At 39.8% G+C, this 16,163-nt stretch overlaps 1 protein-coding gene across 7 annotated transcripts in view; it reads right to left on the minus strand.

Moving 5' to 3' along the window:
* The window catches only part of CCSER1 (coiled-coil serine rich protein 1), a 1,301,104-nt gene extending 1,288,742 nt beyond the window's left edge, over window positions 1–12,362 (minus strand). For all 7 annotated transcript variants that reach the window (XM_061191724.1, XM_061191723.1, XM_061191722.1 and 4 more), the window contains exon 1: window positions 11,938–12,362. The gene's annotated coding sequence lies outside the window, so the exon portion shown is untranslated. The remainder of the gene's footprint in view (window positions 1–11,937) is intronic.
* Between the last annotated feature and the right edge of the window lie 3,801 nt (window positions 12,363–16,163).

Below are 16,163 nucleotides of genomic sequence, written 5' to 3' on the forward strand. Positions count from 1 at the left end.
ATTCTGTTCTGCAGCAGTGAATTCCACCATTCTGTCTTCCACGTCACTTATCCATTCTTCTGCCTCATTTATTCTGCTATTGACTCCTTCTAGTGTAGTTTTCATTTCAGTTACTGTACTGTTCATCTCTGTTTGTTTGTTCTTTAATTCTTCTAGATCTTTGTTAAACATTTCTTGCATCTTCTCGATCTTTGCCTCCATTCTTTTTCCGAGGTCTTGGATCATCTTCACTATCATTATTATGAATTCTTTTTCTGGAAGATGGCCTATCTCCATTTCATTTAGTTGTTTTTCTGGGGTTTTATCTTCCTCATCTGGTACATAGCCCTATGCCTTTTCATCTTGTCTATCTTTCTGTGAATGTAGTTTTTGTTCCACAGGCTCCAGGATTGTAGTTCTTCTTGCTTCTGCTGTCTGCCCTCTGGTTTGAATCCTGGTTCTTCATTTAATAGATTTCTATATTGGTCAAGTTACTTAACTTCTCTGTGCTTCAATTTCTTCACCTGGTCTGATATGCTGAAGAACAGCAGGATCTGGCACTCTTGTCCATAAGCACTTTTTAGCAAGCTCTGAAGGTAAATAGTAAGAGTGAGTAGGCAAATAGCTGCAACCAAACCACAATTTTTATAGGAGTCTTTCATCTCTAGTATTATTAGAAAATGACTAGCAATTGGGAGATTGGGATTGACATATATATACTAATATGTATAAAATGGATAACTTATAAGAACCTGCTGTATAAAAAAATAAATAAAATTTCAAAAATTCAAAAAAAAGAAAATGACTAGCAATTTTTAATCTCTAAAATTAATGATGATATTATTTGTCATAATTCTAAATACTTAGTAAAAAAATTATTAGTTTTCCAAACTATGAGTTTATTTAAGACGGTTATAGAAAACTTTTGCTTTATTCATTTTTTAGCACTTTTTAAAATTCTTTCTTTTACATCTAAGTTATTCTGACTCCATATTTTTCTCTGAGTTATATAACTAGCTTTCCCAAGGGATAAAAATCACTAAAAAATATAGCTTTTCTTTTTATGCTTCATAATTGAAACATTCCTGCTGGCAATAGGTAAAAGAAAAAAATCAAAAAAGGAAAGAGAAACAGCATGATGTACAGGATAGATAGTAGTTATACTTCAAAAACGTGAAAAGCAGAATTATAAAGTGAAAATATCCCCCACAACCATTTTCTATGGTTCATGCACTTGAAATACAGGGAATTTCTGACCAAAAGGAAAACTGTGGTACCTAAACTATTCTTGCACTGTCCCGATAAGGGAAGATATAGACAGGTACACAATTTACCTACATCATGTAAAAGTGATCAGTAAGTCAATACCACACCAGTGACAGGATGACTTCCATGTAAACAAAAGAGTTTTTCTATGATTACATTGTCACATATTGCCACACTGAACATTCAGAGCAATGATATGTGTGAGGGTGGAGTACTGCAAACAAGCACACTTACTTTTACGGCAGTCCAGGAAGTCACTAATGTAGCTATAAGAAGACAGAGAAAAGTCTACCAAGTTCCATTCTCACCAAGTACCATGGATAATGTGGGCACTTGCAATTGGGAACTAGATTGTAAGCTTCAGGAGGACAGAAACCATATGTTTCATTAATCAATAGATACACAGGTACTAGTAATATTTGTTTTCTCAAAGAATCCTACCAGCCTCACATGGCCTAAGATTTGCAAACATTTCAAAATGTGTATTTGGGCTATAGGAACTGAGAGGAGATCCCAAGTTCCAGAAGCCTTAGAAAATGAATATGGAGTGGATGTTCAGGATGCTTGTTTGAGGACAATGACAAGCCAGACAGTCCTCTGGCCCCCAATCTCCACATCAGCCTATGCTGCTACTTTCCTTAAACCTTGCTATCCCCTAACGCCCATGGTATGTATGCCATAGTTCCTCCATTCCTTTCATTTTTTTCAAGACTTTTGGCCATTTTAGGTTACTTGGTTCCAAGTTAAGAACACATTTTCAGTCCATGAAAAAGCCATGGAGGGCAGTATTCAAAGTGAGCCTAGATGTGATTAGCACTGGGAAGAGTTCACATAAGATGTACAATATTCAAGTCACTCTTAAGCAGTATTCATTCATTTATCAATTACTAAGCATCTTCACATCACAGAGTTAGATGAGCTGCTTGAAAAAGAGAATAAAGCACAAAACACCTGCCCTTGTTAAGTTCACAATCCAGTGGGCATGAAGCACAAGCAAGCAGTGAATTATGATACTTTAAATGGAGATTTGATAATGATATATACACAGGCTGTTACTGAAACTCAGAATAGGTTTCTTACATGGGGTTGAGGTAAGCATCCTTGAATTTTACATTTGAATTGAGCCTTGAAGGACCCACTGGAATAAGCTAAATGATGGAAGGTTAGCCATTCCAAGTGAATGATGCAGCATCTGCAATGTCAGGCTCTATGATTAGCAAAAACAAAAACAACAAAGTATTTTGCACAGTTTTGCAAGAGAGGATTTTGGCAAGAGTCTAGTACCCTGGATAGCTCCCTTGCCTCAAAGGTGACTGGAGAGACCGAGGTCTAGCAGATTGGAAGGGGGGCTGAAGGAGCTCCAGAACTTCAAATTCACCAATCTATCCTATACTCAAATTAAAACTCTTTGGCTTTTAAAATATATCATCCAATCATTTCCTGCATTAGACTTCTGGGGCTACGTTTTGTGTGTCATCATCCAATGAAGCTGATGCTCCTCAGAAATATCCTGGGAGGCAATTCCTTCCTACTCTTCACTAGATAGTAAATGCTATAGTGTCTTTATCCCTTCAGTGTTTTGAGCAGCACTTGGACCTGGCACTGCCACGATTTCCCCCTGGGATGCTTCATATTACACTCTCCCTCTGATCAGCTTAGACCCTCCCACTCAGGGCCCTTCATTCTTTCAAAAGGTTGACTGGTGTTGTTGAAGAAGATATCTCCCAATACCACCATATTTACATCTTGAGGTACACTGTAGGAACTATCCCTCAAAGTTAATTTTAACCATAATGTTGCTAAAAGTTTATACGTTTGCTGTGTACAAATCCGTAATGATTTTTTGATGGCCCTGTTTAGAAATCCATACTTTATGTTTAAAATTACTGCTATAAGAGGTACATTCTAACTTTTAAGTAACTCACTTATTAGTGAATACGTTTAGTTTTCTTGGGTCTGTTTGCACATGAATATAGTATTAAAAATTGAAAACAAAGTCAAATAACTATTCTTGAGCTATCTGCCCAGTAGGTAACATTCCTTTGAAAATTTAGGAATCCTGGTGTACAGACCCATTGGTTTTGTTATCAATAAGATATTTTGAAACTTTACCTGAAATAAGTTACTCTTAGTCTGCATTTCTTATACTGAATTTGAGTTTTATTCAGAGGTATGGTTTAGAGGTATGTTTTTCCTTTTCTTAACCTTCTCATCTGATGTCTTTTCCCTTTCAAGCTTTTCCTGGATGTCCTAAAGAATACTGTATGTTAGAAAAGAGTACTCACTAAACACATTCCATATATTCTGACTTAATGACTTAATGTTCTGGTAATCTGTATACCTATAAATAACGAAAAAAATCAAACAAACAAAAATACTTGAGGAAGAATTGCCTAGAATGTCAAAGCCTACATCTGCATTTATTTCTGTCATGTTTTTACACTTGTTTTGATTTTATCTGTAAACCTTACATCGGTTTATGATGTATCATTTGCTGCTACTGCCAAAACCAAACAAAAATCAAAAAAGCCAAACACACAACGATAACAACTCACTAACAGAATCATCGTATTTAACTTTCTAGGAAAGAGTTCATTGCAGTGAACAGGTACGTAAGAAATATGACATGCCAGTCTGAATTTGGTTGATGAGGAAGGTGTATCACTAAGACTCCCAGAAAAGTTGAATTAAGGTAGTACACCTGGCTTAACAAACACGTCCTGAACAAAGGAATACCTCTAGGTTTCATTAACAAATGGGGAAAATCAGAGAAGGCATCACACAGTCTGAAGTATGTTTCTTCAGCTGTTTGACATTCCAAACATATCATATTCAAATAAGGTTACACAAGAGAATGGAGAAGAGCCAGATCATCTTGAAATAAACAACTGACTTAGAATAAGAGAAACAGTCAAACACTAAAGAATCAAACAAGACATGGAAGAATCTGTATTCCACTTACGTGGATTAAGCTGTTAAGGAACCATAAGAGGTACAGTCTTCTTGAAACAGACTGACTTATTCATAATAAGCATTTACAAAATGTTTGCTGTCAATGATGATGAATGAGGTAGCTCTATAGCGGGACACAGCCAGATAAGGGAAGATAACATGTAGCAAAATGAGGCAGTCTGGTGATGGTCAGAACCTGGAATTAGACTTGCCCTGTAGTCTGAAAAGCACTATACAACCCCAGCTGTAAGTACTTCCAAAAAGTCCAACCAACCTGTGTATCTGGGGGTGGGGCAATATGCCATAAGTGTGTGGCATCATGGAGGTCCAAGAGTGAGCCCTGGAAATGAAGCACACCTCTAAGAGCTGGAAATGAGAGCCAGGGAAGTAATTACTAGGGGCAGCAGGGGGGGAATCTGCTGGCAGATGAAAGGGCTCAGGAAGTGAGGTGGTCTCAGAGGCATGATCCAAGTCCTTAAAGAAATAAAGGCGGCTCTGTCAAAAGAAAAGAAAGGCCTTGCTCAAATGCGATGAGAAACGGTGATATCGAGTAAGTTATCAAGATGCAGGGGAAAACATTAGGTGAGAAATCACTTTCGGTTACAAGAAAGAGGCATCACTATAAATACATTATAACATTAGAGCTGGACAGCAAGGGTGGCTTGATGTTAAGTCCCAAAGTGTTGGGCAAGAAGCCAGTCAATCTTCCCGCTACACAGAAGGATTGGTCCTAAATCAGGGGCATGGCTAAGGTTCCAGTTAATGATTAAACGATTCCAGCAACAGAGAACAGATTCTGACAAAATCTACAAAATCTCTCACCTAAGAGACACACTTAGTGAAACACCAATTTTTTTCCTTTTGATATTAGGCATCTACTTTTATTCATGTTACTGACTGATTTAAACACATTATAAAATATATAACTTTGTCCATTAGTCTAGCAGAGGGCTTCAGAATAACCAAATTTAACTGTCCATGGACTTCTACAGAATTAGAATATTTAAATATTTTTAAATATGCCCTTTGCTTCAAACATTTGAACACTGACTAAACCCACATTTAAATAAGTAAGTTGAAGATTAAAAGCCAAAAGAAACTAAACTGATATGATCATGTAATTTTTTTTTTCTCATGGGAGACAGCTGAATTAATAGACTGCACCTAAGGTCAACTTTGCTTGAGCAAGGTTCTCAAAGCCCTGTGTGAACTTTTCCAGAAGATAAGCTGCATATCTCCAAATATGAAGAATATCTAATATCTTAATATTCTCTGCATAAAGGCACTCATTCTTAAAATTATACTTGGTTACATCTTAAATTTCCACTAATAAGTTGGGAGATTCTGACCAGCTGGGGTAAAAGAATTGTGATTGAGTGGCACTGAAGGTAAAAAATATCAGTACCGAAAAGAGCAATAAGAAGACGGGAGCATCACCCTTACAAGTCCTCCATCACTTCTTCCAATCACCCAAGAAGCAACAACAGCACTGCTGAAGATAGTGGCAACGCGGTGAGTAATGCACAGATATTGCTGGGCCCTGAGTCAAATCAGGAATAAGAAGAAAATACACCCCTTCACGTTTTCTGTCCACTGGTTTCATAATTTCGTCATCATTGTAAAAAAAAAAAAAAAAATCAATGTTTGGTGTCAGTAGCTTTGGCAGAGCACAGAACAGAGTGTCGGTTTCCTCATCTCGCAAATACACACAAAACTTTATAATGTTACGAGAATTGCATGGCATAACATATATAAAGTGCTTAGCATGGAAGACATGTTCAGCACGTTACAGCCATTGCTGCTGCTGTTAATAAACATCTCATCATTTGCAAAAACTAAAGAAAAACAACGCCCGTGTTTACATATATTCTAGGACTCCCTTTATTTTAAAATATTTTTTAAAGTATCAGTCTTTGGAAAAACATAAAATACCCTTAGAATGAAGGCAGACAGTTATTCAACCAATATTTATTTATGTGTTGGCCACCGTTAAATCCTGATGATTCTGAACCAATCACACAAATACACATAAAATTAAACTGCAATGAGTACCACAAGGTAGAAGAACATGGAACTAAAACAATATATAATAGGGCAACTAATGTAGCAAAGGAGGCCAAGGAAGGTTTCCTTAGGGAAGGGATGATTGAGCTCATATCTGAAAGGCAGGGGTGGGGGGAGTGGGGGGGGGGGGAGGGAGGACGAAGTGACGGAGAAGGATACTAAGAGAGATACAGGATTTGAACACATTATCTTTCATCTTGAAGGATGTACAGATGTGGTCTAAAATTTATTTTAGTAGTAAGAACATTTGAGAGAACATTTCACACTGGTGAAGCTATTGTTGAGCAGCTAAAATAACTGTAGTCTTACACAGAGAAGATGATTATAAATGCCAAGACGAAAAATATCACATGAGTCAACAAAACTAAACAAAAAATGGTCAACCTTTGTACATTGTGCATATTTTTTGCCTTATAAATGACTACCAATAAGGTCAGTCTGAGGTCATTACTGTCCAGTTAAATTCCACGCTTATGTATTACTTCCCCAATCAACAACAAATATGTGCACAGGAATTAGAAAGTCATTTTTGTTTTTGTTTTTTAAAATTAAGATATAATTCTTCTGATGGAGAATGTAATATTTTCTAGGTCTAAATAGTTAAAGCTTAGTTATCTCTACCAGTTGAGGAAAGTATTTAGATACAAAGATAAGTAGAAAACACAGTCTTCAAGTTTCACTATAAAATATTCTAGGTCAGTGGTTCTCAAACTTTAGAGTGTGTGAGAATCACGTAGGGGACCCCACCGCAGAGTTTCTGAGTCAATCATTCAGTGGAATTGCATTTTAACGAGTTCACTGGTGTTATTGCTCAGGGAACCACATTTTGAGAACTACTGCTCTAGGTTAAGAATTTGCCATTAGGTAATAAAATGTTTCCTTATAAATGACGTTTAGATTTCATTTAGTATCAGAACACAGTTACAGTGTTCAAATATTTTAATAAGTTTAATTAAAATTTCAAAATTGTTAGTACAGTGTAAATAACGCAAAACGAAAAAGTACATTTTAAGTTAATCTAAATATAGGGCCAGGAATTTGGCCAAACAACAAACTTTATCTGTCAAAGACCTAAGCAGAAATGGGTATTTTTATTGTAATACCACAGACCCTAGTAAACATTTTCAACCACCACTTTTTTTTTTTGCCATTTTGTTTAGCCCACATATGAAAACAGCTTAAAATGAAATACAGTCATTTTAAAGTGAGAACTGATAGCAATATGCTGGTACTGTATCAACTGCAGCTTAGACTGGTCAGCTTTACATTTTTATATTTAGTTTAAGCTACATATTGAAGTATGCTTCTTTTGTTAGTGTCTTTCATCAATCTCCTCATCTTTTCTCACTGCTTCTCCCACCGCAGACTTCATGTTTTATTGTTAACTGACACTCTCGCATAGTGAAGATAATATTGCTGATAGAAGCATATGTCCTCAATATAAAGCAAACAGATTTTGTCACTATCCAGTAAGGAAATCATGCAGAAGCTGTCAGTCATACAGTAGGAGAGATTATCAAAGTGATACACCTGTGACATATAGTCCAAAACCAAACTCAAAAGAGACCAAGTAACAGATATACTGGTCTGTACTTTGACTACATTGGAAATCATCCCATTCCTGCATGAATATGAAATAGGTGATTTAATAGGATTTTCACTTCTGTAATAACTCTTATCTATTCACTGTTGACAAAATATATATGCAAATCTTTTAATTCAACTAATCTGAAAGTAATTCTACTCTGTTATTTATTGAAAGTGATATCTAATATTTGTACTATTTCCTTATTGTCACCATATTTCTCAGGTGTCATATTGAATAGACAGGCTCAATGTCAATTCAGATCTTTCCCCTTGTGGTCTTAAAATGGGTAAATGCATTTTAAACAGTTTTGCGTTTGTTTTTATATATATAAACAAATATATATACAAAGAGCAAATAACTAAGTTCAAAATGCTCAGAGACAGAGCATGCTCTTATTAGTAATACAATCTATTTACCAGAAGACAATTAAAACATCTTTAAAACTGTCACTGCAATTCTAAAATTGTTCCCCATAGGCCCTACATCATAGCTATATATTCATGGAAAATAATGTAAGGACAGATTAACTATTATGCAGATGCATTCTAATAACTTTAAAATAAAAATATTATAGAAAATATATTGAGTTACACATTTTATACGAATAAAATATTAAGCATTCAATGCCTGCTCACTATGAATACAGTTGTTCTTTTACATATCTCATACTCTTTCCTTTAGAGCAAATCTAAGGAGGGCTGGCTAAGGATGTAACTCAAACACCTCACTTCATGTACATGCCACCTTGTTATTAATACGAAATGGAATACTTTAGTGTGATGCGGTATATTTAAATATTTAGAGTAATTATTCTCTATAAATGCATATAAAGCACATTTTTCATTGAAAGGCAAGATAAAATCAAAACTTTGTCTTCTGAGGTACAGAAATATTGACAATTCCAAGAATGCAGCGTACAGAATGTTGTTCATCGAAAACAGACTCACCTGCACTTTGCACAACAAATTCAACCACTTTGCAAAATCAAAATCTATTTCAAAACAAACTTATCTTTCTTATATCTTTTGTTCTTTTCTACAATCCCAGGAGACTTACATCTTATACCTTATATTCTCATCCACAAGCCACTAATCCTATTTATCCTTTAAGATCAAAACCAAGCAAGTCTTACCTACCCCGGAAGTCTTTTCAGACAAAATCCAGTATGAAACGTTATTGTCATGCTCTGAACTCCTGCAGTCTTCATTAGACATGCAATTTCTTATTGTCAAGGGTTGTTAACTCTGTTCAACCATGTGCATCAGATTTGCCCCCAACTGGAGAGTAAGCTCCTGAAGGGCAGGAAGCAAGTAAGTCTTATGTTCCTCCACAGTACCTAGATAGTATCTTGCACATGACAGGCGCTTTATTATGAACACTATGTGATAAAATGCAATAAGGAGTTCAATATCTATAAAATATAATATTTTTTTCATTTTCTACTTCACAAGTTTGATATAAATTAACATTCTACAGTAAAAAATTCATCATTAAAATAATAAACAGTTGCTGATTCTCTGATGGTGTCAAAGAAGTATTCATAGGGCTTCCCTGGTGGCGCAGTGGTTGAGAATCTGCCTGCCAATGCAGGGCACACGGGTTCGAGCCCTGGTCTGGGAGGATCCCACATGCCGCGGAGCAACTGGGCCCGTGAGCCACAATTGCTGAGCCTACGCGTCTGGAGCCTGTGCTCCGCAACAAGAGAGGCCGCGATGGTGAGACGCCCGCGCACCGCGATGAAGAGTGGCCCCAACTTGCCGCAGCTGGAAGGGGCCCTCGCACAGAAACGAAGACCCAACACAGCCAAAAATTAAAAAAAAAAAAAAAGAAGTATTCATAAATGTGACTTTTAATGACTGCAATAATATAATTCATCAAGCACATTTTAAAATTCCCCATTATTTCTACATTCCAATGATTCAGGAAAGTGAAGGTAACAGCCCTCAGAGTGCAGCGCTCAGTGCAAGTTTTAATGTGATATATAAAAATTGCACATGCTCCAATGCTAAAAACGTATTTTAAACCAACATGAATCTAACCAAATCAAAATAACAAATCCTTAACACTGCTTTGTCTTCCAAATAAACAGGCCTGTTAAGGAAAGCTACTTTCGCAATGGAAAAAAACAACAACAACAGTTGGCATGTTTTGATCAAAATAAGGAGCTCCTTAATTAATACCAAATGAAGACAAATCACTCTGACAATAAGTTGGTCAGTCTACTTCTCTTTCTTCTCCGTGAAATTACTGAACCGGTGGTTGCAATATGGAATTTCAATGCTTTAGAAACATTGTACTTGGCAGGTGCTTAAAGACATCCCAATTTAAAATAATAAGGATACTGTCCTACTATCTCCGTCACAACCCTGTCATCGGTTCTATGAAAACACAGGTTGCTACTTTTAAGAACAAACATAAAGTTGCTAAAGCAGAGTTGGCAGACACTGTCCTAAGGCATCTCCAAGCTTCAAGTCATGCCTTTGGAATTTTTGCCTGTCATAAAGCAAAGAGAAAAAGAAACCGAAACAAATTAATTATGTTGTAGACTAGATTAATAGATTAATAGTATTTTAGGTCTTTTCTTAATAGCTAGTTCTAATTCTCATCAGTAATAATCGATATAAACTCACCTAGGTGTCTGCTTCTCTTTCTTCCCCAAGGCTTTTAATAAAACCAGCTTTATGGTAAAATGTGTGGGCATTATTTTTAATAGCCTTTCTTAGGGGTAGAAATGGAGGATACGTGTTACATATCACTGGGAAGGTATCCAACTGTAAAGATATTAGACATGAAAGCTGTTGAAACCAAGTAGGTACTTTCTGTCTGTAGGTGTTGTTATTGGTGGCCTGAAGAGGTAGGAGGAGTGGAGAATAAGTACATGCAAACATTAAAGGGCAATAGATCAGTAACTTCTAAGAAGCATTTTTTTTCTACCTGTAAAATGACAAGTGATTTTCTGACTTCCTTCACCGCCTATTCAATGTCCCACGGTGGGGAGGGGAAATGGAAAGCAGAATTGCTTCTAATTCTGAGAAAGAAAAGGGGAGAGATGGGAGAGAGGAACAGAGAGAGAGAGAGAGGAGGAGAGAGGTCGAGAGAGCAGCTCAGGAACCACGGAAGGAAACCCGCAGAAATTTCACAACTCTTTGCCATAAATAGCCTTTCTTCTCACTCTGGATACCTCCTCCTATACATCAGCAAGACTCAGCCTCCACGCGCAGAGCAGCACCATTCACAAATCCCTCCGTCACCCCATCTCGACACCTGCCCCTGATGGCACTGCGTGTACGAGTCCTGGGACACATGCCAAAAGGTGGGGGGAGGCGGGGCAAGGGGACACCTGCGGTTTCAGATCGGGACTGATTGCCTTTCCCGGGGAACCAACGCTTTGATTAGTCAGGAGCGCGAAAACACACACACACACCCCCCTCCCCGGAGCCCTTGACACGCCACCACAAAGCAATTTGTTCACGCTAAGTCGCTGCTGTTCCTGCCGCCGCTGGGGAGCGTCTCGCCCCCAACCCAGGAAGCCAGCGCCGGAGAACGAGCGGGTGGAGGCAAAAGGCCGTCCAGGCTCCGGCACTGCGGCTCCCCGCCCCCTCCCTCCTCTTCCCCCTCCCCCGCCACCGCCCCCGCCCGGGCGCCCGCAGCCCCCGGCGTCAGCGCTGCCCGGCCGCCCCTACCTGCGGGAAGCGAGCGGCGAGGGAGGGGAGCGGCCAACAGCCTGCGCCAACTCTTGCCTTCCCGGCCGGCCGCGCTCCGCATCGCCCCGGAGTGGCGGCCGCGGGGAGCCGAGCGCTCAAGAGCGCGGAGGAAAAGGCCACGCAGCACGCGAGGAGTCGCGCGCCGGCGGCGAAGCGAGCCCGTCCGCCTCCCTCCCACCCCGCCCGCGAGGCCAGGTCTCCGCGCCGCGCACGCCGGGCCCACGGCCGGCGCCCCTGGCCTGCGCGCGGGCTGCTCCGGGGCGGCCCGGGCACGGCGCGGCCAGCCGCTGGGCGGTCCTCCCGCGTCCGCCGGAGGCCAGCGCCAGTGTCGCGGCGACGCGAAGCGCGACCCTCCGGGCGCGGGGGCACCGGCGGCGTTACTACCTGGAGGGCTCCGCGGCGCTTGTTAGGCTTCTCCCGCGCACGCGGGGACTTCTGTCTTCGGAGCACGGGGCTTGTCTTTCCCGGCCCCTCTCCTCTGCCCTCCCTCCCCTCCTCGGCCGTTGGGCTCCTTCTCTCCACTCCCAGCTGCACAGAGTCGAGCTGCGTTATTTAATAATCCTGCTCCTCCTGCCTGCGCCGGCAGAGCTGCTCTGCCTGAGCCACCGCTTCCCAGGCAGTCATGTTGTGGAGACAGGGAGAGGGCGAGAGGCGGATTGGCAGTCGGTCGGCGACCGTTCGTGGTGAGAGAGGGAAGAGCGGAGCAAGAGGAGGGCAGGGGAGGGACGTGGGGAGGCGCTTCCAAGTGTGTGAGTGCGCGGAGTGTGACTGAGTGGGGGACGAGACAGCCACCTCCCGGCTAGGCCGCGCTCCCTGACTGAGGAGGGCGGCGGCGAGCGCAGCTTTTATAGGAGCGGGGGTGGGGGGGGGGAGGAGTTAAACTGGGGCGGGGCGTGGATGGCTCAGAGCACGGCGCCCGGCCAACGGAGGCCGCGGGTTACCACGCACGCATACTCTTGCATTAACGCGCGCACACCCAGTGCTGGCCCGTTGCTGAGTTTTCATTTTAGGGGAAGCCGTATCCGGTCGTGCTGACTTGGCTTTGCACTCAGCCCATCCTCATGAGTGCGTCGAGTCCAAGTGCATTGGCAGGTCAAAAGTGGAAGAGAGGGAGAATCTGAAGCTCTGCGAAGGGGCCGCGGTAATGCTGAAAATGCACTGTATCTTTTCTCTCCAAACCACCGATGCTATTTTCTTTCTCTTCCACCTCTCAGGGAGGAAACTGTGAGGCTTCCTCCTCTTGTCCTTCTCACCCAGGCTATTCACATCCTGACACATCTCTTACCTCAAAGGCAGCAAGAAACCTGACTTCCTTTCTCTTAACAGATGACACCTCCCAACAAATATTTACAGCAGTCAGTTCTTCTGTAGGATAATGGAAGCAGTGGGACTGTGGCCTGGAGTGGAACTTGTGTTCCCGCACATAAGGTCCTCAACAACACGGGGATTACATACAGAACCAGTTACCATTTTGACATCATTTGACTGATGGCCCTCTAGAGATACTTTGCCAGTTTAGTGGTGGAGAAGACTTCTGATGCATGGTGCTGTTGCTTACCTAATTTATTTTCCCTTGGTCCTTTCTCCTATTGCACTGCCTCATTTCCTTTTAGATTTGCCCTGGGTCCTGAACTCTCCCATTCATCCGCTTCTTTATCTCCACTCCTGTATATTTATGTCTTTAGCAGGCAATAAAGCAGACGGAGTGCATTTAACTCTGTGTGTGTGTGTTGGAAACATTTTTTAACCAATTTTGGTGGCTTGTAGAACCATTTCTAGATAGAAAATACATCCCCAGTGCTAAGTTTGTACACCGGACATCACCTCCCTTACCCTCTAACTAGCCTCCTGCCCAGATTGTAGGATCTTTGTGATCTGGTGCACTACTGTATTGGCAAACAGCTTCCAGGAATCAAGCAATCTATGCTTCTTTCAAGTTTGTGTGTGTGTGTGTGTGTGTGTGTGTACGCATTCTAAATAATCTGGTCATAGTCTGACTTCTGAAATGTAAATATATTGAGTGTAAAAGCAAGGTGTACTTTTTGAATGAGTATTAGTGGTTGATGTGGATTTTCGTATGGGGACAACCCTGCTTTGGGATGACAACTGTGGAAAACATTTTTTTCATAAACGTGACAAAAGGAAATTAAGAACATCTAGGAGGCTAGGGCTGACAACTAAGTTTTTATATCTTCTCTCTTTATTAGTAGCTATGTCCACTGCTATGTCCTCAGGTTTTTGGTGTATGCCAGCTCATAATATATTCTCCATATATTTTACCTTTACCATCAATTTTCTTTTGCCCTAATTCTTCCATGTCTCATACAAAGAGTTTAGAATCCATTAAAAGTGGCTTAAGTATATAATCAAAAAAGGGCAGCAAAGTTGGGACCAGTGGACAAATATATCAATAACGTAAAAATACAGGACATGATAGCTCCCTTGATCAAGCATTTTTAAATGGATATACTAACAAAAGATGTTGAGATTCAATGTGTGTAGGCCCTGTGAAAAAGCTATTACCATTTCTTCAATTTTGTAGATCAGGAAAGTCAGGTTTGGGGAGGGTAGGTAGTTAACATTAGGTCTCGTACAAATTAAGTGGTGCACCTGGAACTCAACCTAAGTCTGCCTTACACTACTGTCCATACTCCCACCCATTCAGACCACCTGGCTTAGTTGAGAGTCTTAACAGTTTCTTTATAGCTTTCAATAATTATGGAGTAAACTGATCTACAACCCCTCAGCATTTTCCTTCTACTTCCCTCCTTTTTCTAATGCAAGAACGGTTTACAAAACTGTCCACCTTTTTAGGGTTAGGCAAGGATTTAAAAAGCCCTTACTACTTGGATTTATAGATGAAAAAAGTCAGGAAACTCTTCCCTGAAGTCCTTACTAAAGAAATCCTGCTATCACTGCAAAATGAAATTTTGTAGAAGACATATTCCTGATCTGAACTTTGAACCTAGCAAATAAATATGTAGTTTATTTAAGAGCTATAAATAGGCATTTAAGAAAAAAGTTTTTCACCTTTAAGGAGGATGCTCAATCATATCGGCAAGTTTTTGGTGTTTTTATCGTCCCAGTTCTCTATTTAATTGTCACCAATAATGGTAATTTAATAATGACTCTATATTACACAGTTCAGAATTATACATTAGACCAGATATTTCAAGGGCACTTTTGGTAACCACAACTGATTGTAATTTTCACACTCAATTGCATTCATAATTAGTGAGAACCATGAAAATCTGTCAATTGCCTTTATTCATTAAGATATTAAGTAAAGCCAACATTCCTTCCTTAATTTTATAACAATTTTGCTTGCCAAATAAAGGCCAGAATTCATATACACTGGACCAATAAGCCATATGAAAATATATAACCTAAAATACACTTCTGAAAATTTGATTCATTTTAACTATTTCATATTTTTTGTTGAAAAAAAATCTGTACCAGAAACCCCATTTATAAATTATAATGAACAACATTTCAGAAGTTAAGTAAATGAATTATTCTCTTTTAAGATTGCTTCATGTTTCAAGTAGAATTTCCCACTTTGCTACATTTTCCTGATACAATTTGTGTTGTGATAGGAAAACAGAAAGTTAATGACTCTTTCCAGTTTGTTCATTTTCATCTCTTATGCTTGCTGCTGTTTGGTTCCAAGTGCATTTAACTGGCAACTTCAATGCAGATTTGGCATTGTACCATTTGATGAAAGCAGAAAAATTAGGTTGCCAATTACATATGTGCCCCTTATGTGCACTGAATTCCCACTGAAGTGATAAGCCAAATTAGAAATTTTCAGTAGTGGTACCTAAAAAGTAAAATTAGTGCCTAGGGAAATAAGGGAGATAGTTTTTCATTCCAACCCCTACTACTATAATAATAAAAGTCGTAAGATGTTTTAGAAAATGAATTAACTTTAAAACATTTGCAAAACAATGTTTGTGGATGAAGTATCAGAAAAAAAAATTTTTAAGTTACATTTTTTCTGTCCTAGTTCTTTTATCATCCTTTGATTTACTTCATACTCTATCATGATTATCCAGTCATTATGAAGAAAGTTAAATGAAGACCACTTCTCCCCTTTGCTTTATCCTAATAGTATAAAAGAAATGAAAAAAAAATGTTTTTTGAATATGGTGTTAACATTTTGGATTTTTTCCATATCACTTAAAGGTAAAATATATTTTTGTGACAACTGTTGTAAAATTAAGGTGGCATTATGGGTACCTTATAGCAACAGGAGCCTCGAATGGAGATTGAGGCTGAAATTTGCACTGGATTCAAGATCAAGGACTGATAAGAAAGTGTGGGACAGGAGAGAGGAGAAAAGACTCAACTGCAGTTTGGGGTCCAGAGAGCACAGGAAAAAGTCTATTTTAATGTGAAAAACTCTCTTAACTGGGGCAACCTGTCAGGTAGACAGAGCACTAGCAGAAAAAAATTAAGATAGAATTATTTTTCAGAAATCTGGTAATGACTCCTACACTTGGTAAATTGTCCTTTTGCAGCAGAAATTCCAGCTGGTGACAGAACAGCAGGATCCATCATTGCCCTTGCTCTGTGGAGGAAACTAAAAGGGCAAGCAGGTCAACTGCCCA

This window comes from Eubalaena glacialis, chromosome 5, assembly GCF_028564815.1.
Source record: "Eubalaena glacialis isolate mEubGla1 chromosome 5, mEubGla1.1.hap2.+ XY, whole genome shotgun sequence".
Lineage (NCBI taxonomy): Eukaryota > Metazoa > Chordata > Mammalia > Artiodactyla > Balaenidae > Eubalaena > Eubalaena glacialis.